Source organism: Panthera pardus, unplaced genomic scaffold (assembly GCF_024362965.1).
Source record: "Panthera pardus isolate Hobbes unplaced genomic scaffold, ASM2436296v1 HiC_scaffold_8, whole genome shotgun sequence".
In the NCBI taxonomy this organism is placed as follows: Eukaryota; Metazoa; Chordata; class Mammalia; order Carnivora; family Felidae; genus Panthera; species Panthera pardus.
The window spans coordinates 148,330,817-148,343,480 of NW_026527013.1; the positions used below are offsets into that span (position 1 = coordinate 148,330,817).

At 41.5% G+C, this 12,664-nt stretch overlaps 1 protein-coding gene across 1 annotated transcript in view; it reads left to right on the plus strand.

Moving 5' to 3' along the window:
• The window catches only part of EXOC4 (exocyst complex component 4), a 753,548-nt gene that overhangs the window by 10,492 nt on the left and 730,392 nt on the right, over nt 1-12,664 (plus strand). The gene's annotated exons all lie outside the window — the stretch shown is intronic.

The following is a 12,664-nucleotide window of genomic DNA, read 5'->3' on the forward strand; positions in this document are numbered from 1 at the left end:
TTTAATTAAGCAGCTAAAAAGTTTCACTTCGTATAATATTTTTCCAGGAACTTTGCCTTCAGAACTCCTAGAAATGCTTTAGAACTATTTTGCATCTGTTTATGTATTTGTTTTTGAGGGTATAGTTTTTTTTTTGTTTTGTTTAATGCCTGTGATGGTATTGTTCGTCGCAGCCTGAGCTCTCATAGAGCTGGTAATTGGTTTTCTTTGGGTGGCACAGCGTTTAGATTATTTTTGTTGGTGGTGGTTTTGTTTTGCTTTTTGTTTTTGCTTGCATTTGGAAGTTTGCAATCTGTGCTCGCATTTTTCAGTTTGCAGTGGTGGGGGCTGTTCTCTATCATCTTCTACTCTGCTCCTTACATTGTTAACTGCTTTTCAAGCCATGAAATGAGTTCTGCTCTTTTCAGTAGCCAGTCCTTTATGTGTTGGGAATTCGCCTTGAAAAACACGGGAACTACCATTTAACAGGGAGGTTCTTGTGACTATTTGACATGGTAGGCAAACTTAATGTTTTAAGTTCCTTAGGAGAACCTTTCCTGACGTTTATTGTGTTAAAAGTTTTTATATAGCCCTTGCAAAAAATAAAGTGGCACATAGTTCAAAAACGTGTTTTTCCATTCAAAATTTGGTGCCTATCATTGTGCTAAATATTATAGGAGACATCATTTTTATACTCAAATATATCACCTGCGTGTTTTTAAAAATTCAGAATCTCAAAAAAAAAAAGTGCAGACTCAGTCACCACCTACCCACCTTGGCAGAACCTCCATCTTAAGATTAGCAGGTGTTTTGAATGCAAATTGGGTAGCCTTTAGGATGTAATTTAGTTGGGGAAAATAAGGTAAACCAATTAGCATTAACTTTTTAAAGCGGAGACGATGGTATCTTGGCTATGTTTACAAAAATATTCTTAATTTAAGTAAAAGAACAATTGAACATGGAAAAAGACAGACAAAAGAAACACAGCCTTCTAACTGCCAGAGAGGAGGTGAGTGGGAGGATGGGTGAAGTAGGTGAAGGGGATTAAGAGTACATTTATTGTTATGAGCACGGAGTGATGGATAGACTTGTTGAATCGCTGTATGTACATCTGAAACCAATATAACACTATATAAATTACACTGGAATTAAGACTCTTTTCTTTTAATTTTGAGAGATACATACTGAATATATACCAGGAAAAATATCATGTCTAGTATTTGCTTCAAAATCGTGGGGGTTGAGGGTTGAAGTTAGGGTATAACAAGATTGGGATGTGTTCACAGTTATTGAAGCTGGGTTATTTGAGGAGTCTCTTGATTTTTGTACGTGTTTGAACATTTCATGAAAATGTGTGGGTGTGTTTATATGTAGGTCCTGGGGAGAGGGAGGGAAGGGCATTACAAGGGTCTGTGGACAAATCTAAGAGATACTACATACTCTGCACGTCTAGTCCATCCAGCTTCTGCCCTCCCTCCCTCGCGCATGGACGTGTTCAAGTCTCTCCGATGTCTGTAGTTAAACCTGCTTCAATTTGGGTAATCCGGAATTTCCAAGATAACCTCGTGCCATGCAACACCTACTTTTGTCTTCTAAAATGTGATTTCTGAGGAACTCGCCAGAATCTCCACGTCAGGGAAGTAGCCTACACCTTCAAAATGACCAAATGCCGTAATGTGTGGTAGTCACAGGAGCCTTCCCCCGGGGATGAAAAATAAGATCCCTGTGGAGAAGGCTAGGGAGCATGTGGAGCTTCAAGGTCAAGTGGGAAAAGAGATGGTGCTGGTTAAGTGAGGGTAGTAGGGGGTGGATTTCAAATGGACTCTGTCAATCCTGGATTCAGTTTTATGCTTTAGTGAGGCTGATTTTACTTAGTTTTAGATAATGCCCTTCTCTGTTGGTTATAAGATTTAGAGCTTTTGGCCCCCAGAAGTATTTTGTATAACCGAGTTAATTGAAATATTGAAAAACCGCATGTGTTGGGTGTAGTAATTGGCCCTAAGTGCTGTCTGAAGCAAGACACCAGTGAATTTTCAACTGACTTTAAAGCAGAAATTGTTTGCTGTCACTTGATATTAAATGAATCTTAGTAGCGAATTAAGGGATGTTGTTTTTATGCATCCAAAAAGTTTTTCAGAAGACTTGTCATCATGAATTGCTATCAGTTGGGATGGGATTATCTTGTATTTTGTGGGATCTAATAAGACATAATTAAGAAACAAGCCGTCACAGTGTATAATTGAATATAATAAAATTGGATTAAAAAGTGTAATGTAGATTCGGTTATGCTTTGAGTGAAGCCATATCTTATGTGATTATATAGTGATACACATCTCAAATATTTAATGTGTGATTTTTTTTCCATGCAAACTCAGAATTACGAGGGTCTCTCTCTCTTTTTTTATAATTCATTGGAAGCATTTATAGACGATTCATCATATACAAAGTGCTCTGCATAGTAGAATAGGCTTTGAAGACCACTTCTCAAGTTGTTTTATATTCTTGATCTCTTTTCCTCTTGTTTAGTTTGGAGTTACACTCTACTCTTATGCAGAACTGGCTTTAGTTCCCCTGCTGACATGTTACTGTCAGGCATTTCTTAGGTTGGCTGTTTCATGCTTTAAAGGAAAAGAAAATCTGACTCTCAGACTTTGAAATAAGGGCTGAGTAGATCATCTAATAGTGTAACCTAAATGTTTTTGTTTAAAGGCAGTTTGGGAAAGAAAATAGGATTCATGTTTTCAAGAATCATGTCTGTTCTAGGGGTTTTTTTTTTCTGTCTTGGGATCAATAACCAAAAGGAATATTCTAGAAAGCTCGGTGAGCTAATGTTTTTTTTTTTTTTTTTTTCCTGTTTGGAGTGAGGGTCCCAAACTAGTTAATCCTTGTCTTTTGGGGTTTAAAAATACTTACTTTTTGCCTTATGACAATGTGTTATTCTATTTTGTAAATAAAGAGGACCCCTTGTCTGGTGCTCTTTCCATTATGTGATTAAAAAAAATTCATTAGGATTGTCCTGACGAGAGTGAAAGTGGTACAGGTTGAGGGGTTCAGGTGCCTGATGAGGAAAAAGTACAAGGGCTCAGAGACTGCTAGTTTCTCTAAGAGGCCTTATTTCCCAGGAAGGGTATCACTGAGTTTTGATTCCTGCTGTAGATTGTGCTTTGAACAGCTGTAGCTTCCTGATAAGTAAGTGATTTTTGGATAAGTGGATTTTGGATATGTGGGACCTTACTTGTGATTAGTTTTTCTGAGTTGTTTGAAGGGATTTACATCAGTTGTTTTTGTTATTCCTGGAGGAGAGGTCACTGGATACCAACAAGTATTTACCTTAGTAAATACTTAAGCATATTAACTGTTTTCAGATAGCATGACTTAATACTAATTGTTCTGCAGGGGTCACCAGAATTCAGGTGTATTACGTTAAATATTTCTTCTAGCAGGTTAATTAGTTATCTGAGGCTGTATTAGGCAGTTAATTCTTGAGGATTTGTGGAGAATCCGTGTTGCTGCGACTAGGGTATGACCGATAACATCTGCCTTGAGATTTTAGTGAACCAAAATAATACTGCCTGTGTTTTGCAGGGTGGTGTATACGTCTGCTCGAGCTGCCGTAACAAAACACGGACCGAGTGGCCTAAACAGAAATTTATTTTCTCAGAGTTTTGGAGGCTAGAAGTCCAAGATCAAGGTACCAGTCAGGGTTGGCTACCTCATTAAAGCCCCATCCATATGACCTCCCTTAGACACCCTAATCTCCAAAGAGTCACATTGGGGGTTAGTGCTTCAACATAAATTTGGTAGTGGTAGGGGGTATGTCTCAATTCAGTCCAAAACAGCTTGTACTCTGGGGACTCTTACTACTTTGTTAAAATACCCTAAAAGGCTTCCAGAGTGATAGCTGTTATCACCTATAGGTGGTCTTGAGTCTAGAGTCCTGGGCAGGCCACTAATTTTTCCTGACTGGTCGTCAACCTTTCTACTTGCTTTTCTGGCTCATAATATTTAACAGTCCCCTACTAACTCTTTAATACAAATACTTGTACTGTTGATGCTCTTCAAAGAACTGCTCTCTGGTCAGCTTGAACTATCAAAGGGCTTTCTGAGAGGAGGAAATTAATGAAACATGGTTTGATTCATTTCATCCTGTAAATTCCCCCAGTTCTATCCTTAGATTAAAATGGATCATTGGAAATCTTCATGTTAGGATTATGTTCAGAGTCACAATCTCTAGGTCTGAGTTGTGTTTTAATGTTCTGTTCTTGAAGGAATTTAGAAGAACTGACCATGTAAAATTTATTGTATTTACAAGGTGGTTGAAGACATTGTTCACTGTATTGTATATTGTATTCCTTGTTGTTGTTGTTGTTGTTTTAAGTTTTTATCTATTTATTTTTAGAGAGAGAAAGAACAGAGAGAGGGAGACAGAGATTACCAAGCAGGCTTTGCACTGTCAGCGCAGAGCCTGACGTGGGGGTTGATCTCCTGAACCGTGAGATCATGACCTGAGCCGATAGCAAGAGTCAGATGCTTAACTGACTGATCCACCCAGGCGCCCCTCTTCCCTGTTTTAAGTGAAAGGTTTCTTTTAGAATTTAGGACTAGCTTAAGGTGTGCTTCCTCAGCAAAGGAACTGGAATCTATACCTTTGATAATGAGAATTATTTAGCTACACTTCACTTTTTGCATGGCTAGGAACCTCACAGTTAGATTGAGGGCTGATTTCTTATCAGCTGTGTTTGTTTGGGTATGACCTGCATACCTGTGTTCTGCATTCATGTGGCCTTGTTTTGTCCTGTATCTCCTTAACTAGTTCTGTTTTCTCATTGATATTTTCTATATTCTTGTACAAATGATCTCCAATCCTTTTTGGAAGAGGTTGGAGAGAAGTAAAATGAAACTTGAAATATTGTTGAATATTCGCCATTCAGTATTCACTAATAAATACTGGTTGAGGGGTGCCTGGGTGGCTCATTCGGTTAAGCATCTGACTTTTGGTTCTGGCTCAGGTCATGATCTCACGGTTTGTGAGATTGAGCCTGCATCAGGTTCTGTGCTGGGCATGGAACCTGCTTAAGATTTTCTCTCTCTCTCTGCCCCTCCATGTATGTGCATGCACAAGCTCGCTTTCTCTCTCTCTCTCTCTCTCTCTCTCTCTCTCTCAAAAAAAAAAAAAAAAAAAAAGAAAAGAAAAAAGAATACTGGTTGAAAGCTATCATTGTTTTTTAAAGTTTTTATTTCTTTTAGTTATCTCTCCACCCAACATGGGGCTCGAATTCATGACCCTGAGGTCAAGAGTCGCACGCTCTTCAGTCGACTGAACCAGCCAGGCACCGCAAAAGCTGTCATTCTTTGGGTGCTAATCCCCAGGTGGCATCAAAGAACACTTTTAGAGTACAAGTCCACAAAGGTGTCCCTGTTCTGGCTCCCGGCTTCCTACCTGATCTCATGTCTATCACTGTCCCCTTCCTTGCTTCTCTGAAGCCACACGGACTTGCCTGCCATTCCTTCTTCCTTGAACGGGCCAAACAGTCCCCTGTGCATCTTGGGAGTCTGTGCATCTTCCGTTCTCTCTGGAATCCGCTTCCCCAGATAGTGTCCCCTCTCTTTCCCTCATTTCTAGAAAGCTCTGGTCAAATGCCATCTTTATCTGAGAGGTTCTCTGGCCTCCTGTGTAATACAGTTCCCCTCCTCCTACCGTCCCTCTGTTTTTTCCGTAGCTGCTTCTTCCCGGGCTGCCGTGTATTCTGTATTTCTCTTGTATCACCTGCTTCTCCTGCGAGAATGTAAGTTTCCTGAGGGAGGGATTGGCTTTATTCACCTGCCAAGTAGTAGGTGTTTAATCACTATTAGTTGAATGACTAAATGAACTAAATAGGGTCGCTGTAACTATTATTCGTCCTTTCCTAGAGATTTCTGAGCAGGCATTTCTTTGCGCGAGATAATTTAGTAGCAATTGTTTCTTCCGGCAAGGAACTGCCCTCCCTGACCCCTTCAGATCCTGTATCTTGCTGCTGCTCATTATTTAGCTTTTCCTAAGCACTTTTAATGTGCCACGCACCAGAAGAATATAAAGAAAAGGTCTGACCTCAGTTTGTGAATAAATATCTTCAGGAACTTTCAAATGGGGGGAGGCTTTGGGCTAACAGTGTTGTGATTCACAGATGATGTATTTGGTTCCTAATAATGTATCAGCCCACACGTCAATGGCACTTTTTATTTCACTAAGCACATTCATGGACTTTACCAGTTACAACCACCTGGTGAGGCAGGTACACTTACTATCTTGTCTGTTTGACAAGGGAAGAAACCCACAGAAGTTAAGTGACTTGCCCAAGTTCAAAGGGCTTGAAAGTTATAAATGCCTCATGGTTGACATATATGAAGGGAAGAGGAAAAACTTCTGGTACATTCCAAATGGTAGTATTTTTGGTTTGTGGTTCTTTGTTGCATCCTCTCATTTTGAAGGTTATTGTTTCTCTTGAGTGATGAGTTACCTTTGGGTGACTAACCTTATTTTTATAGGTGCGCTTTTTCTCTTACTTGATCTCACTTTTGTCTTTTTTAAGAGTAATAGCAACTTTTGTGTGCTTTTCCCATGTCTGGACTGCATTACTCTATTAAGTCCGAAGTGAAGGCAAAATTGCTCCGTAGAAGGAGTCCATGATGGTGACTAGTTATTTTCCTTTCAAAACACTTGACTGACTACATGGAAACACAGAAGCTGGTATAAAACGAGGAAACCGACAAATTCAGTTTTAGATCTGCAGGTTTTTAGCTTGGGTTTAACGCTCACGCGTCTGGCTTGCTTAGAGCCGATGGTTATGAATTCACTAGAATCATGTAGTATGTGTCCCTACTAAGTGCTGTAAACAGTAACTTAACATGTGTGCTATGGTCTTTTGAGCCCATTAGGTAAATAAATTTCTTCCTAGGGATTAATTAGTCACGGTTAGAGATGCAATTCATCATGCAAAATGCCAGAGCTGTCTTAGTGAAAAATTCTTGGTGATCCAGAAATGTCTCTCTGTCTGGCCTTACTAGAATTTAGCGTAGGCTTTTGTGTTCCTCCGTGAACTTGGCAAGTTTGTAAATCATAATGGTTTTGAGATAAGAGTGGGGAAAAAAAAAATCTAAAGAGCGATTCGCTAACGTGAATGCATCTTGGGGTGGCAACTTCAAATCGTTTCCTCTCTGCTCATGTCTTTAAGCTCATACTTCTTGTTCATACTCAAGACCGTTAGAGCACTTAGCAGCTTTTTTAGTACTGTCCGCATCTCTCCTCATCCACTCGTCTCTTCACATGTGAGCTGTAGCTTGATTAGGAGCTGAAAGCACAGGAAGTAGGAGTTCATAACGTGCACAGTGGAAAAGGCATGGGCTTTGAAGTCGCATATAAGCTTGAAGTCCGGGTCTGATGTTAGCTGTGGGTGTGGGAGCAAGTTACTGTACCTCTCTGTTCCTCTGATTCCTTATCTGTAAAAAGGGTGGCGATAACCATCTCACCAGACTGTTTTGAGTATTGTCTTAGATTATGTGTGCAAAATAACCACCACAATCCCTGGCACGTAACAGACACTAAATAATATCCTGTGTTCACTTTCATCTGCCCTTTCCCAAGTGTATGACACAAGGATGCATGTACATTTTTGTGGTTCGTTTGAAAATTTCCCAAGTAGATGAGTGAGAGCTGGCTTGTCAGCATTTGTTGTCAGTGGGATCTTGGATAATTTTTGGACTCAATATTTACAAAAATGCAGGTACTTTTAGGCCTGGTTATTTAGAAATACAGTACCCATGTTAGAGGATATGGAAGCCTTTTACTGGGGCGCCCAGGTGGCTCAGTCAGTTAAGTGTCCGACTCAGGGCTGATTTTGGCTCAGGTCATGAGCTCATGGTTCGTGAATTCGAGCCCCGCCTCGGGCTCTCCGCTGACAGCGTAGAGCCTGCTTGGGATTCTCTCTCTCTCTCCCTCTCTCTGCCCCTCCCCCGCGTTCATGCTTTTTGTCTCTCTCGAAATAAATAAAACTTAAAAAACAACCAAACACCTCTTCCTGTTTGGATCGGTCACAGCATATTAGGAATTTTGTGTTCGGTTCTAGCACCACGTCTTGAGAGGCAGGATAGGGAAGCTTTTAAGGGCCAGACCGCTCAGGCTTGCGGACTGGCTCTGCTACTTAAAAGTTCTGTGCCTCCAACGCACAACTCTGTTTCCTGTCTGTAAAAAGAGGGGTAATAATGGCACCTACCTCCTAGGGTTGTTGTCAGGAATAAACGAGTTCCTATGTGGAAACCACTTAGGTTAATGCTGAGCGTACAGTGAGCTCCATGTGAATGTTCGCTGTTTTTAGAGGGACTTCAGAGCAAATCCACAAGGATGGTGGGCTGCGTGGGAGCCATGTTGTGGGAGAAACGGTGGAAGCAGTTAGAGATGTTTATGTAACCTGAGAGAAAAGTACTGAGAGCGCATTGCCATCGAAAGAGAAATTGTACGGAGGAGGGAATAGACTTCCGTCACCGCAAGAAGGTGGAACTCAGATCAATGGTAGAAATCATCAAGAGGCTGATTTTATTGTAATGAAAGGCTTCGTAACAAGGACAGCTGTTACGAATTGCAGTGAACGGCTTTGTGAACCGGGGAGCCGTCCGTGTCCGTGCCACAGAGGCTCGTCAGAAGGCTGGGGAGAGGTTCGCGCCCTGGCTGGCAAGGTGACCTCGTTGGCAGGTGTTCTCTCCTACCCTGCTATCAGTCCGGGTCAAGTGACTGGCTTCCAGGAAGATAATTCCACGCTGAAATTTGCTGGGTTTTGGTAGCAGGCGTGGAAACTTTCTCCCTAGAATTCTAGTCTGCTCTTATGGTCTATCGTTCATTCATTGTGCAGATACTTATTGTGGGAGACATTGTATTTCTGGTCTCAGAAAAGAAAACAGATTGGAAACGCCGTCCAGTACGCAGTCTTTGAAGGTACCCAGTGAATGACGTTTCGTTATTGTTGGGGCCATTCTCCTTGTGTTGTTTCTGAAGTTCTCTTTAAAAAAAAAAAAAGTTTTTTTTAATGTTTATTTTTGAGACAGAGAGAGAGCATGAGCGGGGCAAGGGGAGAGAGAGAGGGAGACACAGAATCTGAAGCAAGCTCCAGGCTCTGAGCTGTCAGCACAGAGCCCACATGGGGCTCAAACTCACAAACCACAGAATCATGACCTGAGCCAAAGTCAGGACACTTAACTGACTGAGCCACCCAGGTGCCCCTGTTTCTGAAGTCCTTAGGAGCAAAGCACGGAATGCCCTTTGTTTGAGAATGTCTTTGTCAAGGATGTTTATTTGGGTGTTTGGAAGACAGAGATGATCTGTCCCTTTAGAAAAATGGGAAGGCATGTTTACTGTCCGGTATAGAAGATGTAGTTTTCTAAGCTGAGGGTTCCTCTCTAGTCACTCACAGCGTATACAGGCACGCATTTGGGTCCAGTTGCCTAACCATCTTGGGACTAGGGGCCTGGTGGTGGGGGGGCTGCTGCAGATATGCTGGTGCCCTTGCTTCTTGCTGTGCTGTGAATGACAAAGCCCTTTGCTTCTGACCCACGAGTTTTGTGTCTTGTAGCAGCATCCATGAAACTCTGGCTGGCTCACTCGTTAGCTCGTGGGTAGGATAAAATCTCAGACTGTCTACAGTGCTTGACGGCAAAGAGGAGTAAGGTGAGCCAGAGAGGTTAAATCCCATGGCCAGTGCCGAATGACCTACTGTTTTGGGGGTGATGGAATTCGAACCTGTGTCTCCAAAGGATATTCTTTCCATGACCTCGTGGAACACTGCTCTTGCCTTTACTGCCATCACTGCTGTTCCTGTGATGGTGATCGCCAACCACAGTCCCCACCGTTTGTTGCATGCTGGTGACTGCCAGGCCTTGTTTGATCTCCTTTACTTCCCACCAGCAGCCCTCCAAGGAAGGTGACCGTACTGTCTGGGTTCTGTAGGCGAGCAAAATGAGATGCCACAACCAAGGTCACATGGGCAGTAAATGGTGGAGCCAGGATTCAAAAGGTAGAGGGAGGATGGCAAGAGGGCTCCCCCCCACGCCCCAAGGGCCGTTAGGAGGGTTAAACATACGTTCTATGAGGTGCACAGCACTGCTGGTTTCTGGCCACTATAACAAACCTTTCTAAAGGCTATTATTATTGTCATTATTAACCTTGGTGCCTTTTCCCCTTCTAATTAAAAAAAACAAAAAAACAAAAAAACAAAAAAACAAAAAACTTTAGTTTTGGTCTCTGTTGCTGACGAAAGGCAGAATGTCATTCAGCCCGGTTCACATTAAGAGGATGAATATTAAAGGGGCGCAAACCTGGCACAGGCTATTTCCTTATACAAATATTTTCTTTAAAAATGAAAATAGGAGCTAAAATCCCCTATAGACCCAATTTACTTTTAATCTTCATTTTAGTAACCCTTTCCATCTCATAAATAACTCCTAACGCGACAGTAATGTGTTACAGTGACAGCTGATGCCTGGGAAGGTGTCCTCTCTGGGCCTGACATTTTGTTTAATGGTAATTCTCCTAGTTAATGTAAACAATGTGAAATGTTTGGCATGTTTCCTTCCACAAATGGTGGTGGAGAGGAAATCAAAGCATTGTAAAGACGGCAAACTGATCCAGGGTAACTTTGACAAATCCGTGTCTGTGTGCTGTTATCAGGGGAAATGAGAGGTAGATACCTAGGAACTCTTCCCTTTGGGACAGCTGATAAATTGAAGGCCTTTTCTGATTGTGCTTTACTTTAGATTACCAGCCTGGAAGGTTTCAGATTTAAAGAGCAAAGTTATGTATCATAGAAACAATAGGAAGACATGCTTAGCTCCCTGTACCTATGTATTGCAAGTGATATTCATAGCTCCATCTCTGAAGCCATATTCCTCCTAGGTTCTCCACTCTGATTCATGTTATGAGTCAGATACTTGTGTGGGACTTTCTCCCTGAAAGTAACTTTGGAGGTATGGTGGTCTGATATATGATCACCAGTTGACAGAGGAGGATACAGGATCTGGCAGGATACAGGCCTTCCTTCAAGTCTTGGGGTTCCTACTGCGTTGCTTTCCTGAGCGAACACCACAGCCCTTAGAGGCTTTGCCTTTTCCTTCGTTATATGTCTTGTCCTGTCTGCACCTCCCTCACCCCCGTCCCCGCCATTTGCTGCTAGAACTGGTCTCTTGGCATCCCTAACACATTTACACAATTCTTTTTAGAGGTGAGATTGATGTCAAAGACTGGCCTGCTGAATCTCTCTGTAAATTGGAAAAGAAGTTTTATATATTATGTGGCTCATGAATTAAGATCTCTTGCTCTAAATGACAGTTGGGGAAAAAAACTGGTGTACAGTATTTTGCTTGTGAATATCTGGAAGTAGATATGTGATTGATTCACTGACAGACCATCTCTGAAAGCAGTTCTAATGATGGACTTATAATTGATTGCATCCATCATTGAGAGCCTAAACTACCCCCTTCCTAAATTAAAGATAAATGAAATAAGCTATGCTGAATGTATAAGCTGACAAATCTGAGGGAATTTAATGAAACTCTAAATTACCACAGCCAACAGATAAGAGAAAAGGGTTTCTTTGTTGATGATTACAACACTAAATAAAAAAATTTTTCAAAAAAAGATAATAAAAGAAACAAAGATCTGTGGCCCACACATCAAACTAAGTTATTGAAAGGTTTTTAATAAGTGTATCTATCTCATTCCCTGGTTATTGTTGATTTATATCAATCTCATTAGTGCTGTTGGAAGAATAGTAAACGTAGGGATTGTCTTCTACTGTAGCTTATATTATTGTTGTTGTAACATACTTTAGAATCGATATGACTTTATTTCCGGGCTGTTGGGGGCTCTGTGCCAAATTTAGCTCATTTAAATGAGCTATTTGGAATGTAGTTCTTCAGTGTATAAGTAATTTTATCAGTGAGTACACTTTTAGCTCTATGTAAAAGACAGGTTGAGGGTGACTTAAACAGTGGGTGTTGGTTCTCTCCCCTAACAAGAAGCCCTGAGGTAAGGCAGTGTAGAGTTGGCTGCTTTGGTGGCCCAATGATGTCACAGCAGTAGCCGGCATTTCTCTTGGCTTTCCCTTCCATGGTTGTAAGGTGTGTGAAACATTTGAGTATCTTAGCGTTGTGTAATAATCGGGAAAAGGGACCTGCCTCCTATTAATCTTGCAAGAAAACTCCTGGAGGCCCTTAGGTCTCATTGGTCAGATTTGCCACGGATAAGGCGAATGGAATTACTGGGATTCACTCAAGTGATCAAGACCCGCCCAGACTCTTGCAGAGTTCATGCTGCCTCTTAATGGATTAAAATTGGTATGCCAGGGAAAGAGTGAAAGCCTCCTTGGATAGGCAAACAGCAAATCCACTTAGATGGGCTACTGAAATTTGCTATGAAAGTGGTTTCATATTTTCTGTTAGTAACTTGTTTTCATTTCCTCCCTAGTTAGTTAGATGAATGTGCCAGCATATTAACTTGTCTTTTACTGTTTTGCTTTTAAATGAATTTTTTAAAAAAACGTTTATTTTTGAGAGAGAGAGAGAGAGAGAGAGAGAGAGAGTGCATGCCAGCCAGGAAGGGGCAGAGAGAGAGACAGAGGATCCGAAACAGCCTCTGTTCTAACAGCATGGAGCCCGATGGCGG